Source organism: Rhincodon typus, chromosome 2, assembly GCF_021869965.1.
Source record: "Rhincodon typus isolate 14 chromosome 2, sRhiTyp1.1, whole genome shotgun sequence".
Lineage (NCBI taxonomy): Eukaryota > Metazoa > Chordata > Chondrichthyes > Orectolobiformes > Rhincodontidae > Rhincodon > Rhincodon typus.
In genome coordinates this window covers 117,659,027-117,674,148 of record NC_063333.1, presented here as the reverse complement: position 1 = coordinate 117,674,148, position 15,122 = coordinate 117,659,027, and the positions used below count along the sequence as shown (strand labels likewise).

The 15,122-nt window shown below is 40.6% G+C and overlaps 1 protein-coding gene and 1 non-coding gene across 3 annotated transcripts in view; both read left to right on the top strand.

The window, feature by feature from the left end:
- The first annotated feature begins 503 nt into the window (after positions 1–503).
- Positions 504–15,122, top strand: part of LOC109925977 (probable 2-ketogluconate reductase) — a 40,525-nt gene continuing 25,906 nt past the window's right edge. For both annotated transcript variants that reach the window (XM_048606017.1, XM_048606021.1), the window contains exon 1: positions 504–614. The gene's annotated coding sequence lies outside the window, so the exon portion shown is untranslated. The remainder of the gene's footprint in view (positions 615–15,122) is intronic.
- On the top strand, positions 2,417–2,487 carry trnal-aag. Its single transcript has one exon. It is a non-coding gene; the product is annotated as a tRNA-Leu (tRNA).

Sequence of the window (15,122 nt, the reverse complement as noted above, 5' to 3'; positions counted from 1 at the left end):
GCTTTTGTTCCCAATGTTTGACGTGATACTGGTGAGGCTTCATGAGGTCAGAGTCAATGTAGACAACTCTCAGGGCAACTCTTTTCTGACTGTACACCACTGTGGTGCCATTTCTGCTGGGTCCATTCTGGTGATGCAGCAGGACTTGTCTACGGACAATGATGGCTATTATGCATAAAGGTATGATTTTGAGAGTATGGCTGCATTAAGCTGTCACTCAACTACTCTGTGAGACAGCTCTCCCAATTTTGTCACTAGCAAACAGATTTTGGTAAGGTGGACTCCAAAGGGTGGACAGTTGAATTTGAAGTTTCCAGTGCTTAGGTTAACACGAGGTGGGTCACCACGTTTTTTTTCTAGGCAGTTTAATGGTTTGATGCACCAAATTGCTGAGTTTGTTAAGCCAATTCAGAGCCCATACTATTGCAATGGGGATCTGGTGCCACGTGCAGGCCAGACAAGGTAATGGCAGTTTTTTTTAGTGAACCACGAGTTTCTTATTCCAAAGGACAACTGATTCCTGATTTGGGAGGTACTAAAGGAGCTTTGGCAAGTGTATCTTGTCAAATGATAGAGAGCTGCCACTGAAGCATCAGCTTTGGGAAAATCAGGAGGTGAGTTCCTGGGGCAGAGGAACAGCTTCTGAACGCTGGATAAAAATTAAATCTTGGGAAAGATGATTTAATAATATGATGACTTATGTGAATTGAAAAAGGTAAAGTTAGATATTTCAGAATAAACTAAATAATGCTGGTGGACGTGTGGGATGATTAGCCGAAAGAGCTGCAGGCGGAGACGACTAGATGAATGGCCACAGCACGGTGAAGCTACCCCTAAATAGGCCCTTACGGGGCCTACTCACAGGGTCGATTATTATGGTTTCTGAAATAGCCATGATTCAGTACACATTTCGTATTCCATGAATGTGCAGGTTGTTTGCCGAAGGCTCCCCATTTACTGAAGGACTAAGTTGCCCGCTGGATCCCTGACATAGCGAGTCCGGAGCCCCGCGGGCAGCTACTTAGTGCGGTCTCCGCACTCTCCAAAGGTGTGATACCCATTACCCAAATCAATCCACAGGCGCTGTTTTACTCATGCGGTGTCTGTGTTGCTGCTGTCCTCAGGCCGGAGCACTGTTCCCCCTACAGTGAGCAGTTCCCACAGGCAGGGCAGCTCAGGGTGAGAATTTGTGTGTGTGTGTGTGTGTGTGTGTGACTGAGGCAGGGTGTCTAGGCGGGACTGCACCGAGAGGAAAAAAAAAAACCTGGATTTCCGTCGTAAGGTCAAACGCTGCACACCAAAACTCCCAAAAACCCAAAAACCCCCCCCCCCCCCCCCCCCACCAAGGGGTACAGTTTTCCGGATCCCTGAGAAAGGTGGGAGAAGCCAGAGGGACAATATGAAGACGCGGTGTTTGAGACGCGGCGATTTTCTAAAGAATACAATTTAAATATTTGCACAATTGAAGTGCCTCCCTAAGGCAGGGGTTAAAGAAAAACGAACTGTTCATTATCAAACTTTAGGATTAAAGCGAGGAATATCTAAGCTCCATTCTAGTAATACTTTTGAAACCGCGCCTTCACTTGGCGATTATAGGTCAGTTAAAATGGAGGGGGGGTGGGGAGCTTGACGGAGGGATTCCAAGTTGCATACACCAGCAGTAAACGGGAAAGGCTAAACTGCAGTTGCTGTGCACGCAAAAATAAGCAGGGAGAAGTTTTTGTCGAGCTGGGGACAGCAAAGAGAGAGAGAAAACAAATCTATTTATCTTCTCTATGTCCGAAGATGTCATCAAACTCGCCAAATGACTGGCGCACTGATCTTTACAGAGGCTCCTCTGCAACATTTTCTTCCTACCTCCTCCGGACCATGACCCCACATCCAAACATCAAGCTATTGTTGCCAGTACTGTCGCTGACCTTATTACCTCTGAAGATATTCCTCCTGCTGTCTCTCAACCCTGGACAGCCCGCTTCTACCTCCTTCCCAAAATCTACAAACCAGACTGTCCTGGTAGGCCCATCATATCAGCCTCTTCCTGTCCCACTGAGCTCACTTCCCCCTACCTTGACTCCATCCTCTCCCCACTTGTCCAGACCCTGCCCATCTACATCCGCGATTCTTCTGCTCTCCACCATATTGTGACAACTGTGGTTTTGTGCATTTTCTTCTGTTTTCAAGACAGATTTGAGCATCTACAGTATGTAGAAGATGGGCAGATTAGGTGGATTGACCATATTAAATAATAATAAACATTGCTCCATCGTATCAATGGATGGGTAGGTTAGCCACGGTAAATGTGGGGATAGGGTGGGGCTGTGGGTCTGGGTGTGATACTCTTCAGAAGTCGGCGCAGACTCAATGGGTCAAATGCCCTCTTTCTGCACTGTAGGGATTCTGATTCTATGAAATATCAGCTGAAATAGCTCAGTTGGGAGAGCATTAGACAAGATTTAAAGGTCCCTGGTTCAATCCCAGGTTTCAGCCAAATGAGCGCTGCTTCCTGATCATGTCAGCCTTAGTTTGGTGTGGCTCAGTGGTTAGCCTCACAGCTCCAGGAGCCTGGGTTCAATTCCACCCTCGGGCAACTGTTTGTGTGGAGTTTACACATTCTCCCCGTGTCTGCATGGGTTTCCTCCAGGTGCTGCGGTTTCCTCCCACAGTCCAAAGATGTGCAGGCTGGGTGGATTGGGCAATTTAGCATGGCCATAATGTTCAGGGATGTGTAGATTAGGGGGATGGGTCTGGGTGAGATGCTCTGAGGGTCAGTGTAGACTTGTTGGGCTGAAGGGCCTTTTTCCACACTGTAGGGATTCTGATCTATGACCTTCACTGATTCGTGGAGGCTGAAATACTGAAAGTAAAAAGTCACCATAGTCTCCCAAGAGGGAGATGTCTAGGGGAGGCTTATCAAGCAACACTGCTTTAGGCAAGGGGAGAGATTGAGAAGGAGACTCCTTCATGAGTTTTAACCTCATTTGATGTGGGAATTAAACTCATGTTGTTGGCATCACACTGCATTGCAAACCAGCTGTCCACCCAACTGTGTCCCTATCGCTGTAAAAGGAATTAAAGGATAGGGGTGGAGGTGGCCCTAGGGCAGATCAGCCATATTGAATGATGCAGCAGTCTTGAGTGACTGAGTCCTGCTCATATTTCTTAGGTTATTGACAGACCATAGTACTGTGATTGGCCTTCACTTAGACACTATCAGTGACTGGCTATGCCTATAGAATATGCAGGATAAATTTCTGCCATTTTTGACCATTCTAAAATTAGTAATAAGATAGATCAAATTTCTGAGCAGACACAGGAGGATAATTTGCACAAGATTACATAAAAATCAAAATACTGCAGATGCTGGAAATCCCAAACAAATACATATAATGCCAGAGAAACTCGGCTTGAGGGAGATAAAGAAACAAATAGTTAAAGTTGAATCTGATAAAACCCCTCTTCAGAACTGAAGAGATTACACATTAACTTTGTGTAGATAAATCTTCCATCCCTTTGGAAAGGTCAGTCCAATGCTGGGATTACTAGACATGTTCACACTTCAATGATTACCTTGTTTATACAATGCTAATGAAATGCATTTTGAAATATTTGTTGGCATTTCATCCTGTTAAAGCAAATTATTGTTGAAATAAGACCATACGATATGGGAACAGAATTAGGCCATTCAGCCCATCGGGTCTGCTTCACCCTCTACCCATAACACCTCACCCCCTTACAAATCAAGAACCTCTCTGTCTAAATACACTCTGGCTCTGTGACAGCCCTCTGCAGCAATGAATTCCATAGATTAACCACCTTCAGGCAGAAGAAATTTCCCCTCATCCAACTTCTTAAAGTCATCCCTTCACCCTGAGGCTGTGTCCCCCGGTTCTAGTCTCTTCTGCTGGTGGAAACATCATCTCCATGTCCACTCTTTGCAGGCTTCTCAGTATTCTGTAAGTTTCAATGACATCCCTCCTTGTGCTTCTAAACTCCATTGAGTACAGACCCAGAGTCCTCAACCACTGTCATATGATAAATCCTTCATCCCGGGGATCATTCTTGTAAGCTTCCTCTGGACCCCCTCCATCACCAGCACATCTTTCCTTCGATACAGGGCTCAAAACTGCTCAGACAATAGCAGTTCATCTCTGCAGTTATATTCTAGACTTCTTGAAATTAATGCTAACATTGCATTTGCCTTCCTAACTGCCAAGTGAACCTGCACGTTAACCTTAAGAGAATCCTGTATTAGGATTCCCCATCCCTTTTGTGCTTCAGATTTCTGAAGTCTTTCCCCATCTTAAAAAAAAAAGTCTATGCCTCTGTTTTTCCGCCCAAACTCTATAATCTCACTTTCCCACTGTCATCTGCCTCTTCTTTGTCCAATCTCCTAGCCTGTCCAAGTCATTCTGCAGCCTCTCTACTTCCTTAACATCACGTGTCCTTCTACCCATCTTTGTGTGATCTGCAAACTTAACAACAATGATCCAGATCATTAATGTATAACATGAATAATTGTGGTCCCAACACTGACCCATGTGGAATTAGTCATCAGCTGCCATCTTGAAAAAGGCTCCTTTATCCCCACTGTGCCTTCTGCCAGTTGACCAATCCTCTGTCCATGTCAATATCTTGCCCTTAACACCATGGCTTCTTGTCTTATTTAGCAGCCTACTATGTGGCACTTTTGTCAAAGGTCTTCTGGAAATCCAAATAGATCATGTCCATTGGCTCTCCTTTGTCTAACTTGTTTGTTACGTCCTCAAAAAAATTCTAACAGATTTGTCAGGCATGACCTCCATTCAACAAAGCCGAGCTAACTCTCTGCGCTAAATCTAAAACGGAAACAATGGATTGTCCAGGATCATCCAGATGAGAAACAGATCATGTTTTGGATCAGTGATCATTAACAGTAGAGCTAGAAATGATGTGAAGAGGCCTTAAGCAGGAAATGGGGAGGATGTTGGGTGGGGTTGGAACAAATGGGGGAGGTGGGGAGGGAATGGAACAAATTGGGAGGCCTGTGATAGATCCAAGGCAGGAGTGATTTCATGTTTCCTGAAAGGTATGGAGTAAAGAAGAAAGAAGCAGCAATGAAACAAGAAACTTGCATTATAAAGTTCAGGAAGAGGTGTAAAGAGGAGAACAAAATCATCGCCCTCTATAGTTGCCTGGAAATGGTAGTTGTAATCTGAAATTGTTGATCTCAGTGGAAGATGAGGTGCTGTTCCTCAAGTTTGTGTTGAGCTTCATTATCAAGTAAGTAATATTAGTTCTGAAATAAACCTTTAACTGATCAGTGAACCTTATCAACAGGCAGTCCATGAGAAATTAACAAGTAGTGCAAAAGAGAGAGTGTCCAGAGATTCTGCTCACCAATTGGTTTTCAATTCTTGGTAATGGTGAGGTCAATGGATCCTTGGAGGAAAGCAACAAAAGCCAAGCTGTTCTGGGGTGGAGTAAGAAGAGTGGTACTATTACGAGATCCTTTAGTTTCTAGAACAGATGGGCATTTCTGGGGCTGTCACTGTGACTCCAGAATGGTTTGTTGCCTTCCTGGTGATAGAATTAGGGTCACTGAATAGCTGCAGGACATTCTTTGGAGGGAGGGTGAACAGCCAGAGGTCATAGGACTAACATACATTGGTACTAAATAACTAGGTGGGAAGGGTGAGATGAAAACTAGCAAGTAAGACCTGTGAAGTAGTAATTTCCAGATTACTCCCAGTATCAGCTATCGGTGAGTTCAGAAGTAGGAAGATAATGCAGATGAATGTATTGCTGAAAAGGTGGTGCAAGATGGAGGGCTTTAAGATTCCTGGGAAACTGGGGCTAGCTTTGGGACAAGATGGCACCTGAAGAAGCTGGAGAGGCAGACACAGCGAGCGACACGCACAGACAGAGAGAATGCTTTGTTAGTACTGGGGGGGAGATTTTAAGTACACTTAGCAGTGGCTTGGGAACCAGGAGAGAATATTAAAAAGTGATACTAAAAGGTGCAGACATGCTAGGAGAGGCAGAGAGCATTGAGAGATTTGTAAATTATTAGGTGGAGCCAGAGTAATAGAAATTAAAGAAGTCTAAAAATTGGGGATACATTTCAGTGTATGTGAATGCATAGGATATTGATCATAAGATTGGAGAGTTACAGGTACATATTGCTTTCTGAGATTATGATGTTGTGGCAGTAATGAAGACCTGGCCAAACAGAAGGCAGATCTGAGTTTTAAATATTCCTGGTCACAAGGTGTTCAGAAAAGCTATGAAAGGAAGAAAAAAAGAGGGTGGTGAGTGTGGTGCATGAATATTAGAGTACTGGAGAAAGATGACGTTTCAGTGCTTTTGAATAGAGCTAAGGAATAAATAACAGGTGCAATTATATTGCTCCGTGTAACATATAGACCGATAGTTAGTGGGGAGGATGTAGAGAAACCAAATGTACAAGCAAATTATAGTGAGGTGTAAACAGTATAGTTATAATGGAGACTTTAATTACTTGGATATCAACTTGATAGTGATAGTTTAAAGGGACAGTGGCGGACAAGCATTCCTTGGTTATGTTCAGGACAGTTTCCTACAGGAGTACATATTCAGTCCAACAAGAGGTTACTGCTAGATTTGGTTCTTGGAAATGTGGTGGGCCAATTAGATCAAGTGACAGGTAGGTAGTATTTAGGGACCAGTGATTATTGTAGCATGGGGTTTAAGATGGAGGAAAAATTATATTGGTCAGTGAAGATGTGGAATGAAAATAAGCTATATTGGATAGACTGAAATTAAGTGTTAGTAGGAAAACAGTGGTTGAACAATGGGTGACCTTCAAAGAGGAAATGGGTTTGGACATAGTCAGGGCATATTCCCTTACAAAGGGGAAGGTAGGACAAAAATCCAGTTTCCCTGGATGATAAATGAGATGTAAGTTCAGCTAAAGAAGAAAAGTACCTAACGGTAAGTGCCAGGTAGTAAATGCGGATGAGAGCCAAGCTGAATATGGAAGGTGTAGAAGAGAGGGAAGACAACAAGTGAGAAGCAAGGGATTATGAAAACATTGATAGTAAAATGTAGGGTATGCAGGGTAGTTTGATCTTGGAGTAGGATAATAGGTCGGCACAACATCGTGGGCTGAAGGGCCTGTACTGTGCTGTACTGTTCTATGTTCTATGAAAAATGACAGGCAATTAATATAAAGAGGAACCACAATGTCTTTTGTAAGCACATCTACGTAAAACCGGAGATAAAAAGGAGTAGGGATTAATTAGGCACTAAGCAAGAGGATTTATGCTGAGAGGCGAGAGGTATGGTTAAAGATGTTAAAATTAATACTTTGCATCTGTCTTTACCTATAAGGCTGATGTTTAACAAGCCTTGGCAACAGTGGAGGAAATTCAGACACCAGAAAGAGTTAAAATTGATAAGACAGCAGTATTACACAAGTTATCTGTACTTAAGGTTAATAAGACATGGGGGCCAGGTGAGATGCAAAGGGTACTGAAGGAAGGAAGAGTGTGGAAATTAGAGGCACTGGCAATTATCTTGCAATCTTCTCTGGATTGGGAGATGGGGCTGGAGGATTGGAGAATTGCAACTATTCCTCCCTTGTTCAAAAAGGTCATAAAGATCAACCCAGCAGTTAGGATTCAAAAAGTTAACAAGCCTCTTAGATGAGAATTTTTCTTTTTAATAAGTGGCATTCCCCTTAATTTTAAAATTGTCCCCTCGATCTAGACAACCCAACCAGGGAAACATCTTACCTGCATCTACCCTACCTACACCTTTTAAAATATTTTGTAAGTTGTAATGAGATCATTTCTCATTCTTTGAAACTGTAGAGAAGACAGTCGAATATGCCTAAAGTCTCTTCATTGGATGCTCCTGCCACCCTGGGAATTTTAGATGCACTCCCTTTATGGTAACGTCCTTCCAGAGTTAAGGAGACCAAAACTGCACATAGTACTCCAGGTATGGTGTAACCAAGCTCTTGTACAATTGAAGCAAGACTTCACTATTCCTGTGCTCAAATCCTCTTGCAGTAAAAGACTGATATTCCATTAGCCTTCCTAATAGCTTGCTGAACCTGCATGTCAGCCTTCAGTAACATATTCACAAAGACCCTTAGATCTTTGTACATCTACACTTTCCAACTGCTTGCCATTTAAAATATAATATTCTACACACCTGTTTCTCCTGCTAAAGTGGACAACCTAACATTTTTCCACATTCCACTCCATTATGTTTGCCATGTCCTTACCCATTCACTAACCTTGTCCAAGTCTTCCTGAAGCCACTTGATATCTTCCTTGCACATTGTGGATGATCCAAAGCTAAGCAGCAAATTTGGGAATATTACATTTGGTTCCCACATCCAAAGTCATTTGATATATGTTGTGATCTGCTGTGACCCAATTATTGATCCTTGCAGTACTGCTAATGCAAGAATAACCATTTATTCCTGCCATTAGCAAAGCATCAATCCGTGCCAGTACACTACCTGCTCCTACCCCATGTGCTTTAGTTTTTCTAACTCCCGTTTAATTCAGAAGCTTTTCCGAAACTTATGAAAATTTAAATATACGATAACTGTAAGCTCTCTTTCGATTTAGTTAGTAACATCTTCAAAAAACTCCAACCTTAAACACTATTTCCCATTTGTAAATCCATGCTGGCTAATCAGATCATGAATTAACCAGATTTGTCCCATTCTTTGCAATGGACACTAGCATTCTCCCTACTTTTAATGCAAGGTTAACAGGCATACAGTTCCTGTTGCACTCTCTCTCTCCCTTCTTAAATAGTAGGGTGAAATTTACTACTTCTACTCCATAGGAATCATTGAAAATCTATAGGATTTTTGAAAACAAGCACAAGTGCATTTATTATTTCTATATCCACTTCTTTTAAAATGATTGAGATGAAGACTCAGGTCCTGGAAATTTATTAGCCCCACTCATTTCTCCAGCACAATCTTCTTGCAAAAATAAATTTCCTTCAACTCCATTCTCCCTAACCACTCGGTTCTCTAGTTCTGGAGATTTCTGACATCTACTCCGTGAAATGTAATCTTTTAGCTTCTCTGTCATCTCTCTCTAATCCCTGTTATAAATGCTCCAATTCTATCTGTAATGGATGCATATTTGTTTTAGACAAAATGTACCCAAAGCTTTTATAGTCTGTTTTTAAATGAACTTAAAGTAAAACACACTACAAAGTAACCATGAATAAATCCCTGGGTTTAGTGATCCAAAAGGGAAATTACATAGAACTAGAAAACGAAGGTCAGTGGAACGAGAAAGACTACTGAATGTAAAGTGCAGTTATTTGCAGTTTCTCTTGTCAGGGTTCATTCCCAGTCTACTAAAATACTAGATTTGTACCTCACTATTTTTCTCAACTGTACACAATGAACCTTACTAATCTTTTACCAAGCTTCTGCTGTAAAAATGTCAACAATTCAAAGTGAACAAAATGTGAATGAAGTTTTACAATGTTTACAACTCCTCCACACTTGTCCCCTAGCTCATTGGTACTCAAATGGTTTTCGTTGGTGGAATTGATTACCATCGATACCATCTCCCCACCATGCAAATTACAATACTTCAAAATACAATGCAGAAATGCTGTTTTTCAACAGTTTTTAAATAAGCTTTTCAGAATATTTAGAGTAGCAATTTGATTATTTCGATGATATTGATAATGATGGCACACCAAATAATTCTGGGATAAAGGATGAATTTATTTCCCAAAAGTATACTTTAAGCCATAAAAAGCTTGTAAAGAAGGACATTACATCCATCAATTCTGATACATTCTAACAGAACTGCTGATAATGTGGTCAAAGATTATATGTTAACGGCACACTTACAATCACCTCAGATCACATTCAGTACAAATCACTGGGGAAATTGGTACAGGTACTGTTTCAAAAACAGGCAACCCTGAGACTGAGATCATACTAGATTTTGGATTTGCAGGTTTTTGAGGGAAAAACTCCATAGGAGATAAATGAAAGTAAATGGATAGGTGTCATTGTATGAAAATGAAAATATGTAAGAATGAAGTAATATTTGAAAGTAGTTAATTTTTCTTTCTTGCGTTACTGTGTGTGGATCTGGCAGATTGATCCTACATGAACTCCATTTGACCCAAAAGGTGCATGGTAAAAGACAGATTTATGAAGCAGGTCTCTAGTCTGGTGCATTACTGTGCCAATGCAGTACTCAGTCAAGTTACCTCACCAAGTTACTTTACTCATTTACGCAACAATTAAAATTGAGACATGGCGGCTAATAAAATTGTCTGATTTTCAGACATTGCCAGGTTTTCACATTACTGCATTTAAAACACTAACCTGCATTAACAGCACTCTCCCCTAATTTGGATATTTAACAATTCAAAGCAAGGGACAATTTTAAATTTTGAAAACTTAGCATGAATTACTTCACTTCCCTTTAATTGTATTAGAGAACTTGCTTTTATTCATCAAGGGATGTGACATTGCTGGCTAGGCCAGAATTTATTGTCCATCTCCAAGTGTCCATGAGAACATAAACACAAACTTATAAATTACAAGCAGGTTGTTCGATAAGATAGTGGTTGATCTAAATGTAAACCTCAAATCCATATTTCTGCCTATTCCCAATAATGTTTCACTCCTTTGCTTAGCAAGAATCTATCCATTTCTGCCTTAAATATATTCAAGCATTCACCTTTTCAGAAAGAGTTCCAAAGACTCATGATTGAGTGAAAAAAAATTCACCTCATCTGTTTCAAATTGCAAAACTGGATTTTTAAAATAGTGACCCCTAGTTTTAGATTCTCCCATAAGAGAAAACATACTCTCCAAACCTACTTTGTGAAGATCCTTCAGGATCGTATGTTTGAAAAAGTGACGGTGAGCTACTGTCTTGAACCACTACAGTCCATGTGGTATAGGAATACCCACACAATGCTGTTAGGAAGAGAGCGCCAGGATTTAGGGAATGGCAAGTTCTAAACCAGGATGCTGTGGGCTTGCAGCATCAGGTAACTTACAGATGGTGATCTTGGTCATGTGTCTGCTTCCCTTGTCCTTCTGTTTGGTCGAGGTTGTGGGTTTGGAAGGTACTGTTGAGAGAGCCTGGGTAAGTTGCTGCAGTGCATCTTCTCGATGGTAAACACTGGTGTGTCTGTGCGTTAGTGGTGAAGGGAGTGAGTGACTGTTGAAGAAAGGTGGTAAATAGGGTGAAAATATTTGTCTAGAGAGTGATGGAAAGATAAATATTCAGCATGATCGTGATCAGGCTGATCTAGTAGATTTGACATCATTTTTTTTGTGGTAGTGATCTACAGGGACTACTTGGTTTCGTGTGTTTGAGGTAAAACTACCTAGTAAGCTCATGAAAAGAAGATCTTGTTTTAACAAGTTATAGATTATTGCATGAGATAATCTGAGTTACATTTGCATGATATAGACATTATTATTGGAGATGGAGATCTTCATGATAGGTCTAGTTCCTCGGGAAAAAATCTGAAGTTGTTTCCTGCTCAATGTGTGACATCACATCAAATACTGTCCAATGCGCTCAATATTAACCCTTTCAGACTCTTTACAACAGCTCTCTAACGCGCCCCCCCCCGCAAACATTATCATCAACATTTCCCCCCTCTGCCTAATTTTTGAAGGCAGTCTGGAGGTGTCACTGTTCTCCCAGAATATGTCCTCCAATTTGGTAGGTCTCAATGTTAAAGATTGACTTTGATTCTGTTTGTGACAGAACAAGGTCCATACCCTTTAAAATTGAATGCCTTTTCTCTTTTTGGATTTTCTTCACTAAAAGTAGTTTCTGCTGAAAACAGGCATTGCTATATTGGAGATCATTAATCACGTGAATTTCCTTCAGAGATCAGATATTCTGTTGAAGCCTTTTTTTTTTGTGAAGTAGTATCTTAGTTCTTCAGAAAATGGATTTTTTTTTTCCTTAATAGTATCCTGGATCTCTAAGCTAGGAAGGTTCTTCTTGAAAAATTGTCCTGAACTGTTGGACGTTGTTTGTCCCACTCAGTGGTGGCTTCATTGGAGTTGTGTGACAGTATCCTCAATTTGTGTGAGCACATTTTTATTCTTGATGTGCCAGCAAATCTGTATTCAAGTGTGTAGACTCTTTACTTAAACTTGTTCATAGAGTGGACACAGACACACAGTGCATTGGTGGAAGTGACATATTAATGGCCTCGATCACACAACTTGAGGTTCTGTGCTGACCAAAGATTATCCGAAGAACAATGATCTTTTCTTGCTTCGCGAGAATCAGAAATAATCTCCTTGAACTTGAGTTTTCTCAGCATCTCATGTCAGGCTGTAGTCTGTCACCATTATCTATATTGCAGAAGAAATTCTCAACTAATGTAATTCATTTAACTCAAAAGAGGGGTGTACAGCTCAGGGTTGCGTTCTCATTATGTCATATACTTCATTTACTAATGTCTGAAATTCTCCTCAGTGTTGATAAGAATGGAAAACATTCTGCCAACCCTTTATTGGTATTGGTTATAAAATAAATTTCTTATACCAAACACTGAATCACAATGGATTGTCTTTTTTTTTTTTTGTTCCGTCACAAGTCTGGGAAAGCGTACAAGAAAACTTTCTACCAGTTGTCCCTTGACTGGATGTTCAGTAGCGAGACTTTCCTAAAAGGGCAAGTCAACAAAAAATAGATCAATGGGCAGTTCTTCAATGACTGGTTGTTCCATGAACAGTATCATCTTAAAATTTAATTTGATTGCTAACAATTGTAGACTCAGGTCAAAATATGCTCAATAGTGAATTCTTGATTGTGAAGTACATCAGAGTTCTCTACACTCTGACACCCCTTGTGGTGTAGAGTTGCTTGTTGTAAATGTTTAATTGTAAGTGTTGTACCTCCTGGACCTTGTAGGTCTACCATATAGGCTGGAAACTGTTTTCTGCAACTATTGTACACTCAATAGTGACATTCACCCTGATAAAAATGCAGCTTAAAATTAATGAGAAATATCCTCTTTCCAAAAAGAGAGGGCTGGATCACATTTCCACTAGGAATATCTTTGGCTTGTAGAATTTTCTACCTCACTTAACTTCTTTTGAGTAGCTACTTGTCTTGCTGCAATGTACCTCTTTTATAGAATCAGAATATCTACAGTATGGAAGCAGGCCATTTGGCCTATCGAATCCACAGCGCCCCTCCTAAGAGCATCCCACCCCCACCCCATAACCCTGCATTTCTCATGGCTAATCCACCTAACCTCCACATCCCTGGTCACTGTGGGCAATTTAGCATGGCCAATCCACCTAACCTGCACATCTTTGGACTATGGGAAGAAACCGGAGCACCCAGGAAGAAACGCATGCAAACACGGGGAGAATGTGTAAGCTCCGTACAGAGTCACCTAAGGCTGGAATCAAAACTTGGTCTGTGGCACTGAGGCAGCAATGCTAACCACTGAGCCACCATGTCAAATGGCCTCATCCTGTCCGTTACACTTGTTTAAGCTCTTATAGAATGTAAAATTGGCACTTTTTTTTTTGAAGAAGTAAGCTATTGGTTTACAGATAAAAGATTATTTAATGACTTGGCACTGCTTGTGCCAATGAGATCTCCTTGTTCCATAGTGTTGACAATTTGATAACTTCTGGTGTCTGTCCTGCTCACTGTACAGGCTTATGTTTTAATGGCTTTTACATCTCAAGAACTGATTGAATTCTGATTTCCTGCCGTAAGATTGATCCAGTCCTTTTAGGATTAATCTGTATTCCTCTAGATTCTGCTTCAGTCACCATCTGAAGTGTTTGATTCAGAATCATATCATCTTTTGACTGTAATAAGTTGTCTTATGAAACCTGAAACTCCATCATTGCATTTTTTCACTAATCTGTAGAAATTGTTAACAAAAATGATCCAGGCTTTCCTGGATGAATTTTTTTAAAGAAGCAAAGTTTTAACAATGGTTATTTGTTCTGAGGTTAAGCTGCAAAAGCTTGCAGAATGCGATCAAAATCTGATATTTTTTAAAACAATAACACCTTGATAAACTACAATAGCTATAGTCAACAGCTACAGTCCCAATCAATAAAAAAAATTTAATTTCTTAGCTTCTGAATTGGTATTTAATTTGGAAGCAATTCTTAAGGTATCCAATTCTGTGCTCTATTTGACCCATCCCAGAAATTAAATCTTTCCTGGCAATAGAAAGACATGGCAGCAGAAGAATGTGGTTATTTATTTTCCCAACTGTTTAAAAAAAAAAAATTCTTTAGTGTAGTAGTAATGTTACTTCTTGTGATTTAAGGTTTCCCACATTAGTGAGATCAAAAATGGAGGATTTCGGTCTTTTGCAGTTAAGATGAAGGAATCCCACTTCCTTCATGTGAAATAGATGATTTACATTTTCCTGTTGCTTATCTAGATGCATCCTACTAATGTCTCTCAAATTGATTCCCATTCTGAAAGACTTTACAAATGAATGCCACTTTTTGCAGATCTACAGCTGAATTCTCTTCCTTTTTAAATAGATTTTCCTAAATGATTCCTAGTATTATTTTCTTTTGCTTCAAGTTCCACCCCTCCTCCCAGAAGAGGTCTGTTGTGTGGTTGATCAATGCTTCCCACCTTTATAACACATTAAATAGTAGATCTGCTGCCTCTGTGGCCTCAATAGTGTCCTTTTTTAAAAAAGTCTGGTTTTGTCTGCTTAGGTTTCTAATTTGCCTCTAGATTGCTTTGTTTCTGACTTAGACTTTCTCAGCTTCTTTTTAAAATAGTTTTTATGACCAATTATTTTCCTGACTGTAGCCATGTCCAATGATCCCCGCATTCAATCTGAGCTGCAAGTACTTTCCCAGCCTGTAAGTTGTGCTGTTTTGTTTCAAGCTTCCTTTTGCCGCCATGAATATATAAAAAAAAGTTCTGAGGATCTGATGTGTGATCACTATCCAGCACTGATGCAATCCATAACTGCCCCCGGAGTAACTCGCTCTCGGGAGTTCTGAACACTCTGCTGTTGCAGAGCAATCTCTTACGACGCCTGAAGTTACTTGGCAAGGCAGAATCCTGCTGAGAGGTTCTCATTGCACAAAATGTTCAACTCCAGACTGTCTATACAAGTAG